Source organism: Lissotriton vulgaris, chromosome 7, assembly GCF_964263255.1.
Source record: "Lissotriton vulgaris chromosome 7, aLisVul1.2, whole genome shotgun sequence".
Classification (NCBI taxonomy): domain Eukaryota; kingdom Metazoa; phylum Chordata; class Amphibia; order Caudata; family Salamandridae; genus Lissotriton; species Lissotriton vulgaris.
The window spans coordinates 1,084,769,038-1,084,786,985 of record NC_141695.1 but is presented as its reverse complement, the minus strand read 5'-3'; positions in this window follow the sequence as shown (position 1 = coordinate 1,084,786,985).

The window sequence follows — 17,948 nt, the reverse complement described above, 5'->3', positions numbered from 1 at the left end:
ACCAACTCCGCAAGAGAATCCTTTCTCATTGCTAAAGAACTTCTAAAAATACCACAACCCCCTCCACTAACCAGGACCCCACCGGACAGGAGCAATGAACTCGCAAAATACTTCGACTCCAAAGTCTCCCACATCCTAGCCTCACTCCCACAGCTACCTACCCAGTCACCACACCGGGACAAGGCTGCGCCTGATACTTGCCCAGGAGGCGCCCCCGCCCTCAGCTAACCGCTTTTAGGGCGGCCTCTTCGGATGAGGTTGGAAAGACTCTGGCTAAAATGAAAAGTGGCTCTCCGTGTGACCCTGCTCCCATGAGGTTTCTGAAAGCAGTCGCCCCTGTGATAGTGCCCCCTATCCTGGAGCTAATCAACACCTCTTTGTCTCAAGGCTCCGTCCCTCCCAGCTGGAAGAGGGCGGTAGTGAAAGCCCTTCTTAAAAAACCCCAATTGGACCCCACGGATTTGGCCAACTATAGACCGATCTCGCTCCTCCCGGGCATCAGCAAAATTGCTGAAAAACTGGTTAACGTCCAGCTCTCCCAGTTCCTGGAATCCAATAACCTGCTGCGCCGCTCCCAAACTGGTTTTCGTCCTGGCCAAGTCACGGATACCGCCCTCCTCGCCGTCATTGAGGAGGCAAGGTGTATCCTAGATTCAAGGGGGTCAGTGGCAGTGATCCTCCTGGACCTTAGTGCAGCCTTTGACACGGTGAACCACCATGTCCTGCTTCATCGGTTGGCCAGGGCGGGACTTGGGGGCACAGCATTGGCTTGGATAGAGTCCTTTCTATCGGACCGTTCGTTCCAGGTCTGGGATGGCAACTCCCGCTCCGATTCTATGCCTTTGACTAGTGGGGTGCCCCAGGGCTCCTCACTTAGTCTGACTCTTTTTAACGCCTACATGGCCCCTCTTGAGGACGTTGTGGCCCCCTTTGGCATCAAGATTGTGAGCTACGCGGACGACACGCAACTGGTTGTCTCGCTCTCACATCTTGACCAATGCCCAGACAACCTCCTGTACTGCCTCCAGGAAATCCATCTCTGGATGTGCGAGTCCTCACTCAAACTCAACGGGTCCAAAACTGAAGTTATGCTGATGGGCAAGAAATGGTCAGCAATTCCATCATCAGTTTGGCCCGATGTCATGGGTGAGGTGCCCGCCCCTAAGAAGGAAATCAAGAGTCTAGGGGTCTGGCTCGAACCAGATCTGTCTATGAAAACTCAGGCAACTAAAATAGCGGGAACTTGCTTTGGACTTATGCGATCAGTCCGCAAGATCCTGCCGATGCTCCCTCCCCAATCTAGGAAACTCCTGGTGCAAGGACTTATCCTTGCCCGATTAGACTACAGTAACTCTGTCTATTTAGGAGCCCCCGAATCTACCCTGGGCAAGCTACAACGAACCCAAAATGCGGCTGCCCGGATGCTAATGAATCTTCCCTCTAGGGCCTCAGCCAGGCCAGCACTCAAGGCTCTCCACTGGTTGCCAGTGCGAGAAAGGATCAAGTTCAAGGCAATGTGCATCGCTCACAAACTCCTCAATGGACAAGGTCCTTCCATCCTGGGAGATATGGTTACCCCTTACAAAGCCTCGAGATCCTTGCGCTCGGACAATGAGCGATTTGCCAATGTCCCTAAGTTCAAGATGGTACGCACCGGAGGCCGTCGCTTTTCAGTAAAAGCATCCTCATGCTGGAACTCGCTCCCTCGCTGCCTGCGGCTGGAACCTGTCTACTTACGCTTCCGCAAACAGCTCCAAACTCTGCTGTTCCCCAAATAAGCTCTTTCCCCTCCCTCCGGCCAACTCAAGTTCTTACAGCGCGGGGATGCCTCCGGGTCACCAGGCGCTCTACAAATCGTTAAATAATAATAATAATGTGGACTCATGCGCATTTGATGCTTGATATTTAAGATAAGAGTCTCTTATATTTAATTTACCTATTAGATATAAGTATGTAATAGCTCAAATATTGTCATTACATATTCATGCTTGGTTTTGATAACATTATGTTAACGTTAAAAATATTCATGTAAAAACAAATATTTTAGTACTTGGAAGTAAAGATTTGTCATTGACGTTGAAAATATGAGGGCGGGTGAGGTTTACCTCTGAGTTTTTTTGTTTTGCTTGTTGACTGTCTGAAGTTAGGAGGGGTAAAAGTGATTGGTTTCAGAGGGTTGACCTCGCTGGAAGTTTGGGTTTCACTTCTTCTGATGGGACAGCTACTGAGGGTTGTAGCCAGAAAGAGAGAGTCTCAAAGTTCCACAGCGGACATTGTCGCCACAGGATACTGCCTTACAGAACATCTATCCTTTATTTATAGAATCACCCGTAAAGTGATTAGATGCATTGTCACCATTTTATAAACCCTAAACCTTACATGTAGCCATATATATTAAAACGGATAGCAGTAGTTGATGGCTGGACTTTAATGAAAGATGCCATTCTTCATGCAGTAAGGTAGGGGGGCAGTCTGTAGTGATCAGTAGGGTCAGTGCCAAACAATGGAAACACTTAAAGAACACTAAAGAAGATGAGGCTGACACAAAAGTGCCTCTAAAATGCAAATAGGCTGCCAGGCTTCAGAGTGGCTCCATCCCTTGATGTTTTCAGAGGTATCTTGTGAGCATCGACCACATTTACAGCATGTAAAGTATGTCACTCGAAGCGCTTTGATCTTCTCAGAGCACTTCAGAAGCTCAGATACGTGCAAATATATTTCATAAAGGCTCTTGGTACTTGATAAGCATCTCACGTCTTCTCAAAGGAGGCGTGTACAAACGACTTTACAGACCAAAAGTCAGAAACCACTGACCACAGCCTGACTTGTGCACAAACCAAGCCCTGGCTTTGCTCATATCTTCCAGTGCTTGGCACAGTTCAAACAGGAAACTTACTGTTTCTTCCTCTGATGTCAACAACACTTCTTTCATTTGTTCACATGTGAACCGAGAGCTCTGAAGGTGTCGGGGTCTTCGGGACACAGGACTACCTGCCCAAAGGCGTCAGATGTGACATTCGGAGCAGATCAATGTGTGGTCCTTTTGATCGCACCGGAAGTGAATAGAGCTTCTGAGCACACTCCAGAGCTGGGGCAAGGTGGGCGTGGATGAGGCCCTTTCACTTGTGCGCTTTCACACGATATAGTTAAAGAACCCCTGAATATATTCGAGTTGTATGTTGCATATTAAATGTCAATTTTAACTTAGTTTTCTTGTGCAACGTTTCATCAAGTCAGCTTGGGGGCGTGATACATTTTGTATTATGCCACCAAAGTTTTGGAAAGTTCATTATTTTTCAGGCTTTGCAAAGTTTGTGAAATTTCCCGGTTAAAGTATAGCCTTGCCTCTGTAAAGTACTTTTGCTCATTGAAATGTTCCGTTTGTTGCTTTATGAGATAACTATCACTCTAATCAAACCCAGCCAACATGGAAAAGGCATTCAGATTTTTGCTCTGCACATTTGAGTTTTGTAGAGGTTTCTCTGCACACTGACACATTCATGCAGGATTTTCTCTGCGTGTTTGCTGTTTGCCTTTTGCAAGATACATTATTGCAGAAAGATGACACGGATATATGAGAAATCATAACATTTCTCAGCTTTGGAAAGTTTGTAAATTTTTCCACGTGTTTCCAAAGGTTACTGGAGAATAACATCTAACAACAGGTGTACCATCGTTTTGATCTCCCCTTCGGAATGATCTCCCCTTAGCATCTGGGCATGCGTACTTCAATGCTCTTGCCCACTTGCAACAATGTAACTTTCGCCTGTCTTTCTGAGCTCCCCAAATTCATAAATTAGTCAACTTTCAGAAAGGAGTGACAGTGTCATGCCTCCCCTCATCTTTTTAAGACACATAATGTGCTATACATGCATACGTTTTAAAATTTTAAATCCTTCCTCTACAGAGGCGAAATGATAGACCTCTTGGTCAATCCTCCCTTGTGAATACAATCAGGCCCGGCTTTAGAGCTGGCGGCTCCAAATGCAAAAATGTTTGTTGGCGCCCCCAAGCTTTGAGAAGGTGGTGACCACCTCGACAACAGATTCCCTCACCAACACCTTTTAACAGTGCCCCTCCAGTCTCCATAACCACTCTCTTACAGATGCATGTAATTACTTACATAGCACCACTCGTATTAGTGTAGGGTGTCAGCTGCCACGGTCCTCACACTCGACCCTGATTGAAAAGGGGCGGATGATGCGACCGTGCAGTGGGCGCGCCGCTGGTGCGCCAAAGGCGCGCCTAAGGCAAGCCCGTCTGCGCTTGTCCGTGCCCGAACGGGTCCAGGGGCTACGACCCCTGGTTCTCCCAAGAGGACACTGTGCTCTTACACAGCAGATCAGCTGATTAACTTCAGAGGAACGGAGGCACAGGTGTGCTATCATAGTATAATAGCAGGGGAGATCCAATATACCCTTGGAGGCTTGTGCGAATCTGAAAATGACGGGTAAAGATGCCTGCAAGGGATTTTATTCGAAGAAAGTTCTATGGTTATTTATATTGGACTTACTCTACAGGTGATTCTAATTCGAACAGACACCCAATTGTCATTTGACAAAATCAATGAATGAATATATAAAGCACAACACACGGGAATATCTTTTGTTGAAAATACGCCTCGTGTTTTCTGGAATGACGCCAGTTTTCATCCTTCCCGCGATAAATACAATTGAGACACTAAGATTGGAGGTGCTGAGATTCCCTCATTAATTTGGACGGAGCTCTATATTGCCACCATAAAACTGGATTGCCCTTGATCTGAGGATTAGTGACAGCTCTGATATATATATGTCATTTTGTCATTTTCAGGTGTGCTATCATAGCTTCGGACCGGACTTTGTTAGCAATAAATGGCCCCACTGCACCCTAGTACTCGATCCCCAACTTTCAGTAGGCAAGACTCCCCTTCACAATACAGCTTACAAAATGTGCATGCTGAATTGCCGCTCGCTTCCCAAACACGCCATTGAAATCCAGCTAACTTTGGATGAAGAAAATCCAGATGTGATGTTTCTTACGGAAACTTGGCTCACCAGTTCACTGGAACCGGTAGTGGTCCAGGCTCTTCCACCGGGCTATGTGATCCAAAGACAAGATTGAACATTAAGCAGAGGAGGGGGCCTGGCCATTATCCATAGAGACACTGTTAACTGCCGGATCAAAGCAGGTTTGATTTCCGATTGTGAAAGTGTCTCATTTGCCATTTGTTTTTCGCATACCTGTACCTTCTCCAGGGTCCTAGTTTATCGACCCTCAGGAGCAATTGGGCATTTTACCAGCGACCTACCTGAAACAATAGCTAATGCAGTGAGCTCCCTGCCCAATTTTTCAGTACTGGGGGACTTGAATGTCCACTTTGATGATATTTCCTCACCTAACGCGGAGTAATTGATCGATAGCTTAGGTGCTCTCTCACTCAATCCGAAAGTAAACAGTCCCACCCACCTGAAAGGGCATCTACTCGATCCTATCTTCACCAACATTAATAACTTAATAGTGAAAAATCCCACTCCACTACCTTGGACTGATCATTATCCGATATCTTTTTCATGGTCCCCATTGATTAGTGATCTACCACTGGAGCAGGTAAAGAAACGTAGCCGTAATTTGTCCAAGCTTCCTATTGAGCCATCGGCAGTTACTCTTAACAATACCCGACCGGTACTGGAAGCCAATCCAGAATCGACCAACCATGAGTTCAATCAATGGATCGAAGCCTCTCTGGACTTGGTGGCTCCAAATAAATGGACAACCAATAAGAAGGGCACTAAGAGCATTGCATGGTACACCCCCAAGCTTAGAGAGTTGAAATTAAAATGTAAACAATCAGAGAGTCAGTGGAGGAAAGATTTCTCAGACGAGAGGAAGGGTGTCTACAGGGAAGCTTCAAAAATGTATAAGCTAGAAGTTAGGAAAGCCCAATTCCTGTATTACGGAACTAGGATTTCCTCAGCTTCCAATTCATCGCGTGAAATTTTTTTAATTGCTCAATCCCTAATTAGCCCCCGTCTCCAGCTTCACCCACTGTTGATACCTTAGGGCGCTGCAATAACATAGCAGAGTTATTTTTTTTTTTAATTCAATCTATTTATTCAGAGTTTCCGCCAGTAACTACCCCTTTGAAGGACCTCACATTGGAAAATAAGTCGAAATCACCCATTACTCCGTTAGTGGTCCTCCCTCCCTTGGACATAAAATCCCTAAAAATCTATTTTAATAAACTAAAATCGGGTTTCCCTAGGGACATGCCCCCCCTCCCCCCCACCGTTCTGAACCATATTTTTGATACAGTCGCTCCCACTATCCTAGAACTTATCAATCTTTCTTTGGCCTCCAGGACAGTCCTCTCTTTACGGAAACGAGCCATGGTGAGAGCACTGCTTAAGAAATTAGTTGCAGACCCTGACATTTTTGGGTAATTACCGTAGCTTCCAGGGATCGCAAAAATTGCGGAAAAGCATGTCAACTCCATTCTGTCCACCTTTTTGGAGGAAAATGACTGCTTCCATCCATCGCAAACTGGGTTTAGACCCCGTCAGGGCACAGAGACAGCTTTGATTGTAGTTGTTGAGGAAGCATAAAAATCTTGGAAGACGGAGGTTTGACGGCAATTGTCCTCTTAGATCTGAGTGCGGCTTTCGATTCCGTTAACCATCAACTGCTGGTATGTAGAATTAGAGATGCAGGGGTTTTGGAACTGCACTAATGTGGTTGGAGTCTTTTTTAGACGACCGCTCATTTCAGGTCTTTGAGGACAATTCTATTTCCAAGAGTATGTTGTTGAGTTGTGGGGTTCCTCAGGGCTCGTCCCTGAGCCCCCTCCTCTTTAACATTTATATGAGCCTGCTGGCCGAGATTGTCAAACCCTTTGGCATACAGATCGTCACATATGCGGAAGATACCCAATTGATTGTTTCCCTTAATCAATCTGGGAACAGGGAAAACAATTTGGCCGGTTGTTTGGAAAAAGTGTCAGCCTGGATGGGGGCTCATATCTACAACTGAATGGAGCAAAAACAGATCTGATGTTCTTGGGTAAACCTTCCTCACTAGGTTCTAGCTCTCTATGGCCTAAATGTCTGGACAGTATGCCCCCCCAAAAGAACAAATAAAAAGCCTTGGAGTCTGGCTTGAACATAATCTAGACATGAAGGAGCAACCCCGGAAGGTAGCAGGAACCTGTTACGGAATACTTAAGATGGTTAGGAAAATCCTTCCCTTGCTGCCGTTCAATGCTAGTAAACTGCTGGTTCAAGCCTTAATTCTCTCAGATCTAGATTACGCAAATGCCCTTTATCTGGGCTCCCCACGTTCAAAGGTAAAGAAGCTTCAGACTGTGCAGAACTGTGCAGCTCGACTCCTCTTACAGACCCCCCACAGAGAATCTGCACAATCATCTATAGACTCCCTACACTGGCTCCCAGTTGCGGAGAGGATCCAGTTCAAATCCCTATGTACTGTCCACAAGATTCTGTCCTCCAAGGGTCCACCTATCCTACATTCCATCATCTCTCCGCACTGTCCCAGTAGAGCCCTGGGCTCTGGAAATAAATGCATGGCAGTAGTCCCTAGAATATATAGGTCCAGGAGTGGGGGAAGACGATTCTCCTATATCGCCTCCAAGAGCTGGAATGCTCTTCCCAATTACATTTGTTTGGAAGACACTATATGTCCTTCTGCAGACAGCCGAAAACGTTCTTGTTCCCGGTCACCTAAAGCTGGTCATTTGTGTAGGTTCTGTTCCTAAGCGCTAGGAGGCCTTTTGGTAGCCATGTGCTCTACAAGTGCCAATTCATTTCAATTCAGACCATTTTGCATTACACACACATTACACAGAGACAATCAGTAACGTGCAGATCAGTGTATCGGAAATGTTACATTAGACAGAGGACTACAAGATGTAGGAGTGACCTATCCATACTGGTAGGCAGTATAGTTTGAGTGCTTGGTCTGGAGAAGCATAAACTCAGAATTCAAAATGGAATACCATAATTGGGGTTTCTCTTCAATGATAAGAATCGATTTCTACCCAAATGAACCCTTTTTGCAATATTAATCTATACTCTAATTTGCAGTGTGCATGCAGTTCTTTGGTGACAATTAATAATTCACTGTTCTGTATTAGGATTTTAACTTATACAGTGCAAGTAATAAAAGGTTGTCTCTTAGAAAAGCAGTAACCCACTGACCCATTTACATTATATGCACTTTGAGATCTGAATGGCGCACATTCTTTGCAGCAGGTATATTAATCATCTGTGCTATTTTATGATCAGACAAGACTAAACAATGTTATGTTATGTTAAATAATTTCTACCGCGCACGTACACCGAAACGGTTTCTTGGCGCTCATGACAGACATAACAAACCAGGGCCAGGAGATCACACTGTTCCAGCTTTGAAAAGAAAAGTTTTTAAGGTTCTCCTAAATGACTCGTAGGTAGGGCAGTGACGAAAAGAAGAGGGAAGGGAATTCCAAAAGATGGGGCCGAGAGAAGAAAAGCGCAAGCCACCATGCTTCTTCCGACGGGAAGATGGAATGCAGAGAAGATTATCAGCAGATGATCTTAGATTGCGGGTGGGAAGATATCTCTTCAGTTTAGAAGACACAAATTCAGGGGCACGATCGTGAAGAGATTTAAAGACGGTGCATCCGAGTTTGAAGGAGCACCGTTGGGCCACTGGGAGCCAGTGAAGGCTCCTCAGAAGGGGGGAAACATGCTGGTGTTTAGGTTGGTGATACACCAAGCGGGCCGCCTGATTCTGGATTAACTGAAGTTTGTGGAGCTGATAAGCAGGAATCCCCACGTACAGGAGATTAGCAAAGTCAATCCTGGAGATGACCAGAGCCAGTAAAACTAAAATGAGTGCCTCTCTGGTGAGAAAACGACAGATCTTACGGATCCTGCGCAGTTGAAAAAAACAGGATGATGTCACAGCCGAGATCTGGGGTAACATGGATAGATCCTCAGAGATAACCACTCCAAGGCTTTTCACAGTACTGACCGGGCTGGGAGGAATACCAAGGGAAAGAGGCCAATAAGTGTCGTTCCAAGGATTAGTAGGGCCACCCACCAGGACAAGTTCCGTTTTAGACGGATTCAACTTGAGCTGGCTGTGAGCCATCCAGTCTGAGATCAACAACATTGTGGTTTGAAAATTATCACGGGAAGAGGGTAGATTGTCCAAGGGAAAGACCAACTGAAGGTCATCAGCATAATTATAAATAGTTGCAGGGGAGTGACGAAGGGAGACCATAAGTGGTTGCATATATAAATTAAAAAGAAGGGGAGAAAGAGCAGAACCTTGAGGGACACCACAAGTGAGAGAGGAAAAAGGAGCAGTGAAAGTAGACAAATGGACTGCCTGCGAGCGGCCTTGTAAGAAAGACCGCACCCAGTCCAGCGCAATACCCTGGATGCCGGCGTTTCCGACACGGTCGATCAGGATAGCATGATCGACCGTGTCAAATGCCGCCGAAAGATCCAGCAAAATCAGGGCCTGGGAGAGGTTGTCATCAGCACCCGCTCTAAGGGTGTCCATGACAGCCGCAATCACCATCTCGGTGGAGTGGAGAGGGCGAAAACCAGCCTGCTGGGGATTCAGGAACAGAGAAGTCTCCACGAACGAGCTCAGGCACCTGGTGACATAGGTCTCTAATATCTTGCCCAAAAAAGGGAGGAGGGAGATGGGCCTGTAATTACTTAGCACTAGAGGATCAGCGCCGGGTTTCTTTAAGATAGGTAATACCACGGCCTGCTTAAAGGCCTCTGGAACAACTCCAGATGATAAAGAGGAGTTGAGAAGGGCCAAGGCAGGACCGGGACAGGCCATGAAAATTTCCTTCAGGATATGAGGGGGACAACAGTCCCTAGGAGAACCGGAACAGACCTTATGGAGAAGGTTGTGAAAATCGGAGATAGAGATGGGAGGAAAAGAGGAGAATTCCTGAGGGTTAGCAGGAGGGAGGGGGAACGATTTGGAGGGGGAAGGTGGAGAAATGTTAGTTTTAATAGTGGAAATTTTTTCTTGGAAGAAGGCATTGAGCTCATCACACAAAGCCTGAGTAGGTACCAGTGGAAGAGTTATACGGTCAGGGAGGGAGAGCTCGTTGACGATTGAGAAAATGTCTTTTGTTTTGGAGGCCGACTCCAAGATTTTTGTAGAGAAATAGTTAGTCTTTGCCTCAAGTATCGAAGATTTATATTTACTCAGTAAAGAGGTAAACTCTATCTTGAGTGAAGGGTCGTACTTGTGGCGCCAGCGACGTTCAGCTTGGCGAAGGGCAAGTTTATCAGATTTAAGCTGGTCATTAAACCAGCGCTGGGCATCGTGGGGGCGTTGGACTTTTATGGTCTTTAGGGGAGCTACAGAATCAGCTGCTTCCTTCAGCCAATGTTCGAGGGAGGAAGCTTGGTGGGATACTGAATCAGAGTCTGAAGGGGCTGAGGCTGCCAAGAGAGAGAGAAGTTTTGGCAGGTTGGCATTTTTCCAATTGCGGGCCCTAATATTCGTAGGACAAAACTCTGATCTTTCTCGAGGAAGAACATAAATCACTGAAGTTATCTTGACATTTTCAGGGCCGGATTGGGAACCAAAACCAGCCCTGGCAAAGTGCTCGGCCGCACCCCCCCCCCCCCCCTCCCCTCTTAGGGGGTGTTGGAGGTGCCGCCGAGCGCTTTGCTAGGGCCGGTTTTCGGCCGATTTTGTTGCAGGGTCCAATTGCAGCTATGCTTCAAAAACGGCCCTGTAACAAAATCGGCCCCCAGGGGCTCAAAAACGGCCCTCACCCTTGCGGCGCACCGGGGGATTGCCCGGTGCCCGCTATGGCCAGTCCGGGCCTGATTTTTATTGTTGCCTGGAAATTGCTGGAGGTGAGGAACGCGACAGCAGGTGCTTTTAAAAGCAAAACAAAATTGCTAACACAGCACCCCCTTAAGTCAGCACCCAGCACACTGGCACCGGTCGCAGCGGTCACACCGCCCTAGAGCCGGTCCTGAATACAACCTAGGTACTGACCCTTCATAAGAAAACATGCTGAGTAAGGTGCATTGCGGTCATAAATTTGGAGCCAACAGGGAAAGTATGAATTATGAGTGAATACATTGGGCTTTAGTCCAGCTCAGAGTGCCCAGAATGTGCACTGGACTCTGCTGAGACTCCCAAAGCTGGTCTCATTCTGGCCTGTTCTTGTCCCTTTGGGGTGCTACACATACTGAGCGCAGTCCTTTCAGTCTTCCACTTCTCTTGCATGTCTTATGTGTTCTTGTTCCTCATTCACATTAAATCTCATCATCTGCATGTTTGGCATTCTTTTCTGCACTGAGTTTCTTTAGCATCTGCATGTCTTGCTTACTCAATTATTTGCTTCTCATTCCTGTAATTTACTCCTCACTCACCCATGTGGCCAATCACTGGAGCTCATTCTGGTTTGCACCTCACTGACCCATTACCCATTACCAGCCCCCATCCTCCAATCCCTCCCCACCCTCTTGTCCATTCCATAATCATTCAACCACCCCCACGCGTTGGACCTGTCTCTGGAAATAAAATCCCCCATGGCACAACATGCCAGTACTTAAATGATGTTTTATCAGACCGTCAAACAATCATCATTTTTACTAATGCAGGTAGATGTCTGACTTGAATATAATTTCAATCGGTGACTCAGGAACACAGGTGAAATGATTAGCCCAAGCTGAGGAACTTAAGTGAAGGCCAGAACCCATCAGAGGCTTCCCCTCAGTAACAGGCAGAAAAAATCAAGCACAAGCCCACGTCTTCGGTGTGGTTTTATGATCTGGAGCATCTTTGAATGCTAAAGTGGATCCTCGAATCTTAGGACCTTAGGATATGCGGTAGATCATTGAATTGTGGGCTTGTTGAACCCTGCAAGCGATCCACGAATCGCACTGTTGCCTGCCACTCATTTGGGCCATACGGTCACTGATGTGCCTTCAAACACAACCATCTGTGGCACAAACGGCTGTAAATTAAATGAACAAATCCACTGCCACTACTGCAGATACACTAGAACAAACTTAAGAAGCACACAAATTTGAAGACCTCTTATACAAAAACACACTAGTAAAACAATGTTTGTCGTCCAATGTTATTTAATCACATTGAACATATGCTCCTATATCACCAAAAAATACAAATTTAAACCTAGCAAGTGCCTCTCGCACAAGGGGGGAGGAGAAAGGAAAAGGTTGTGTGCATCAAGTAAGGGTAGGAGTAGTGTGAAGGGAAGGTAGTGACAATTCATCAATCACATCAATATTTACAATAAAACCGGCTTTTCTCAGTCTCGCAGTTAACAGAAACTGAATAACTGGCCATTCTTCATACTATCACAGTTGAAAATCACTGTTGATCAAACTGGCAAAACAGGGAAACAAAGTTGACTTTTCGACCCCACTATGGAGTAGGCGCTTAAGTCCTTACGACGGGATCTTCCACAGGACTGAATAGGGGCACCTGGGAACATTAACAAAGGAGGTACTTAATTTATGGTATGAATAGATATTTATAAAAAGAATACGCCCCTGTTTTGCCATTGTTACCAACAGTTATTTTACACTGTGATAGTATGAACAATGGCCTGTTATTCAGTTTCAAGACATCCTTCCCTATTGTATTGCTTGATACCCAGTTCCCAGTGACTTATTTGGGTTTACCCCGTTTTAATAACTTCTGCAGACACAACAATCCCAACCACTAAAAGTGCTGCCAAAGACACTAGCCCACCGAAAGCACCCATCTACTTCACGTTCACATCAGTGTGGAGGTTGAGACTCACATTTAGCCAGAGGACATCATTCCTTTTCCAGGTGAGGTCATGGAGGAGAACACTTTGCAAGCAATAGCGCCTTGAGATGGCTTGAGGATGGGAAAGCACCTTATTTCACACATGAAGAGGAAGTAGCTGCTGCCTCAGACTATGCAAGAGAACCACCTCCTTTCTCAAGGCTGGTCAATGAGGATTTTAGTCAATGCATGGCAAAACCTGAGGGAAGGCTGGCAACTCCGCTTGAGTCATGTGACCAACAAGTGCATTTGCATTAAGTCATTCATGGCATTAGTGATACCATGACGGCACTGCTGCTACACATGCAGCAGTAGGACTTTTCAGAAAGACTCCTCATCTACTCCAATATCTGCCTCCTATCCCACCTCACTGCACTGTCCATACTGACACTGTTCACCAGAATGTTGAGGGCCATACAGCTGATGGTTTGGCATTGAAGAGCTTGGACCAATTTCGTTTTATGAAATCAATTTGTCACAGATTACGTATTTTGCAGCAAGGGACAGTACAACTTCCCCTACACCATCTAAAATATCTACCTCAACATCCTCACAGACCTCCGCAAAAGGAGACAGGAGGAGATAGGCCCCTCTGTCCAAGGGAGCTTGCCACCCAAAAACATTAGATCACGTTTTTTATTGGTGTTTTGTATTGCTGCTGCAGTTGCAGGCATTTAAGTTCCATATTTGTATGACTTCTTCTTGTTTGATGTTGATGGTGGTACTTGTGTTTTTTAAAATATGATAAGAAGTTATAGTCACAATCTGGTCACGTTCTTAGACCTCTTGTCCTTCTTTATCATTACAAGGGTCTCCTTGGAGGACTTATTTGCACGAGACCATATCAGACTTACTTTCCTGTTTCTTAGTTGTGACATGATGATTAGAACCCATGCAAGGCATACTGCTGTACCATTGGTTTTTCATTGTGTGGGTAATAATTGTATTGTGTGGGTTTTCAAACATTTCGCATTACAGCAGGGATGTGATGTCACTGTACTCATATGGCATTGTGTTGGAGAAGCATGTTTACACACACAGAAGAAGGGGAGAGAGGTGTTACTCCTTTTCCATCTTCCCTGTAAATGTCATACTGTAACTACAAAACGAGGCAAAGCAGGGGGAGATAGGTAGCCAAAAGGGTCTCCTTTCTCTTTACAACAATTGTTAGGTTTGTTTAAAAAAGCTGCCCTTACCCACTAAGTAGTGGCATTCTTTATCATAGGGCTGCTACAACATCCCTGCACAGACCAATGCCTGGGATGGAGCAAAGGGAGGGCAGGACATAACAAACATAAATGTGTTGGGATCCATGCAGTAAACAAAGGACAGTGGAATGAAAAGTCTAAAAACGAACTCAGAGATGCCCTATATCAAATTTTATTCCTGGACTTCCGGGTTAGGATTAAAAGGTAACAAGGCAGAGATGGTCTAGGGGAAATTAGGGTCCCCTTGTTCATCTGTACTGCAGGTTCTCCATTTTTATTTATCGTTTGTGATTTACTGGTGCCTAGCACTGCATGTAGTGTTTGTATGTATGGGTACTGTGCTATTTGACGATTTTTCTTTCAGGCTTGTTTTTGGTGATTCTGCGCGAAATTGGCATGACTTACCTTTGGGTTGAGAAATCATTTCAGAGCATATTCGGTTGCTTTTCAGGCTGACTCCTGTCACAAAAGTTTTTTTTATGTAGCGCATGCAATTAATATCACATGCATTAACTATCGCATGCGGTATTTGCTATGTGCGATAGGTACCAGTTATGGTACTTTTCTCTAACAATATTTTCCATGTGCAGTTTTCTACTTGTAATTGAGTGGTCAAGTAGACACATGCGATTTTTACCAATCTATTCGGTAACACCAGGTCCGCATAACTCACAATGAGGCTCTTAATGTTGCAGTTTCTTGTTTCTACTCTATCCCCAATTTTCCATTACCATCGGTGCTGACTAGCCCAGAGCAAAGCAGTCATTCACGAAGCTCCCCTTAGACAGAGCTAGATGGTGAATCAGCCTCACTTCTCCTTCTGTATGATTTGCAATGATGTCCAATGAGGATATATAAAGCTCACTTAAGGTCATGGCCCAGAACGAGGGCAGCCATCTGTTTCTGGTTTGACCTGTGCAATGTCAGCAAATCCACTCACTGGTTTGAGGTTCACTTACCAATGCCCTACTCTCGTTCCCTTGTACAAGATTCTAAATCCCCATTTGAAACTATCCTTCAACAGTATGGAAGCCCTCCACTCCAGTTAAATAATTAACTCATCCAGAATGTCCAGCCTAATTGCTTTTGTCCTGAGTGGGATGGTAGCAAGGGCTACCTGCCTTTAAACTTGGAGTGGTTGTGTCCACATTTGCACACTGATTGGGAATAAGAGGCTCTCCTCTCCTGATGTTCAGGAATACACCCAAAGTATTGACTTTGCTCACCTTCCCCTGCCCTTTCATTTTAAAGGGACTCTGCCCTTTTTTTGGCTTAAAATGACAAGCAGAAAGAACATGTATATTTTTTTCACTCATTAGAGAAAAATTTGAGTTTTTCTGCATATTTCTATACATTCTGAGCCAGTACAGCTTTTTTGTTTTTTGAAAAAAAAGGACTTTTATTGAACTGTTTCTAATCTGTTTGTTACAAATTGCTGACAGGTTTTTGATATGTTAAATTTTGCACTAGAAGTTCTATTTTTGTCTTCATGTGTGCAAACATGCACGCTCTTTCATATGAAAGAGCTAAGCACCAAGGATTTATGTGGTTTGTGGGAAATGTGATGGTGTGAGCATGTATTATATGGAATAAAGTACACCCTGGCATACATGATAAGGATGTTGCATGTCACCTCAGACTTCCATAACATTATAAAGGAACTTGGTCTTCAGCCTCATTCCTCCATAAGGTTATTGAGCTCTTCAGTGACCTGTAATATCTTTATAATTTACATCGGGGGTACTTACAGCCTGATTCATCAAAGACCCGTTTTGTGAGTCTTTAATAGCGATTCATAAAGAATCGCTATTACAGACTCGCAAAACGGGGTTCATGTAGGAATCGCAAAATAAAATGCGATTCCTACACATTCCTCATTTGCGATTAGCAAATTGCTAATCGCAAATAAGGAATAACTCCCCATTCATTCCTATGGGCCAAAAGGCCCATAGGAATGAATGGGGAGTATTCCTTATTTGCGATTAGCAATTAGCTAATCGCAAATAAGATAGCAATTTAAAGGGTACCAGGGGTGTCCAGAGGACACCCTGTAGCACCCCTTAAATGCAAATTTAAACAGGTGTTGCGCACACACATGTCCAAAGGACATCTGTGTGTGCAACATGCAACTTAGAAAAATGCTTTTAAAAGCATTTTTCTAAGTTTTCGCTATTTACCACGAGGTTTGACCTCGCGGTAAATAGCGGCCCGAAATTGCGATTTCGCAATTTGAAAATGGATGATGAATTGCATTTAAGGAATCTCAAATAGAGATTCCTTAAATGTAATACCTTGCAAATTTGTGAATTCGCTATTACCGAGTTTTGCATTTGGGATGATGAATCCCAAATGCAAAAATTGCGCTCGCAAAGGGCCAGATTCTGAGAATCTGTCCCTTTGCGAGCGCAATTCACCTTCATGAATCTGGCTGTATATCCCTTACATCATGCTCCCTTCCCCACCCAAAGCCTTCAATAGGGTCGCTCATGCAAACCATCCTAATAATAATAATTGAGCTAGTGCTTAATTTGTGAAAGAAATAGTGCCCAAAGCGCTGATCATAAGCTGAGGGCTGTGACAATTAAATGTCAGTGCTTGGATACTAAGGTATGTAGTATTTAAGCCACTACCTGACACTCTTTGCCCCTTTTTTCTCGTTCTTGCAGCTTCCGGTTTTCTGTTTCTGACAGTTTTGCTGTATTTTACTTCCTCCGTCTTTCCGATCTGTGTTTTTCCCTCTCTTGCACTCGGTAAATATCTGATGTGGAAAAACAAGCACAGATCCCCAAAATAACTGTTAGTGCCCTCACCTGCAACCAGTGGCTCAAATTAAACAATGAGTAGAGCACACAAACTCCTCCACATCTTAGTTACTACATCCATTTCAGGTCTGAGCATTTAAACAAGGCAACTATATACTTTGGGAAATTCTTACTTCACAGTAGCTGCTGGTATAGAAGGTGAAAGCCTCTTTCCAAGTGTTTATGTAGATGGGGATTGGCAGCCTCCTCACAAGTTCCCTTTCTTCCTATTCGATCCTTCCCCGCATTGCATTTACCTGTGCAGCAACTTTATCACGATGAGATGCTGCCATGCACATATCTTGTCTGTGGTGCTCTGCAGCGGATGCAGTCCCAGCTGTTTTGCAATACTCATGTAGGTCAAATGGACTACTTTCTCCACAGTTTTACCCCCAATATATTTGCCCATATTTCCACTATTACTTCCCTGCCATGCCCCCTTCACGGACCATGGTGGGTTGTGCCATGTCAGTCTACCATATCCCAGGGCCCTGACGAAGAAGTAGTCACCACTTGGCCTACATCACTTTCCCTTCTGTCTCCTTGTCCCTGCAATGACCTCCTCAAAAACACTTGTGGTTAGATGTTTTTAACGTTAGTAAATTAATGTTTATATGTTTTCTATATATCATATGTTTTTTAAAATAAATGTATAACAGTTTTAACAAAAATAATGTAACAATTTTTTATTGTTTCAATCCTAATTAATACATTTATTGGTGATATTTTTGTCAACAATATTTTTTAGTCGATATTCTACTACTTTACATTGCTAGAACGTGGGTCAATGTTTGGATCCTAGATACATTTCCCACTATATTTTTGTATTTCAATGTTTTTGGGGTTGATATTTGTCATACCACCACGAAAATTCCTCTCCAATCGCCTCAAATTGATTATTTATCATGGCCACATGGCCCATCTTCTGTCCCGCCTTTCCGCCCTCCAGACCACGATAATACTCGTAATCTGGAGGGCAGGCGGCAGCCCTGTTTGGCGGTGTGGGAACAAGGCAGTGGACTGGCGGCCTGCTCCACACCGTCAAACTCGTAATCGGGCCCATAGTGATTTCCTACATCTGCACATAATTGGCAGAGCGCACACTCTAGCTTCAGGGCAAGCCACT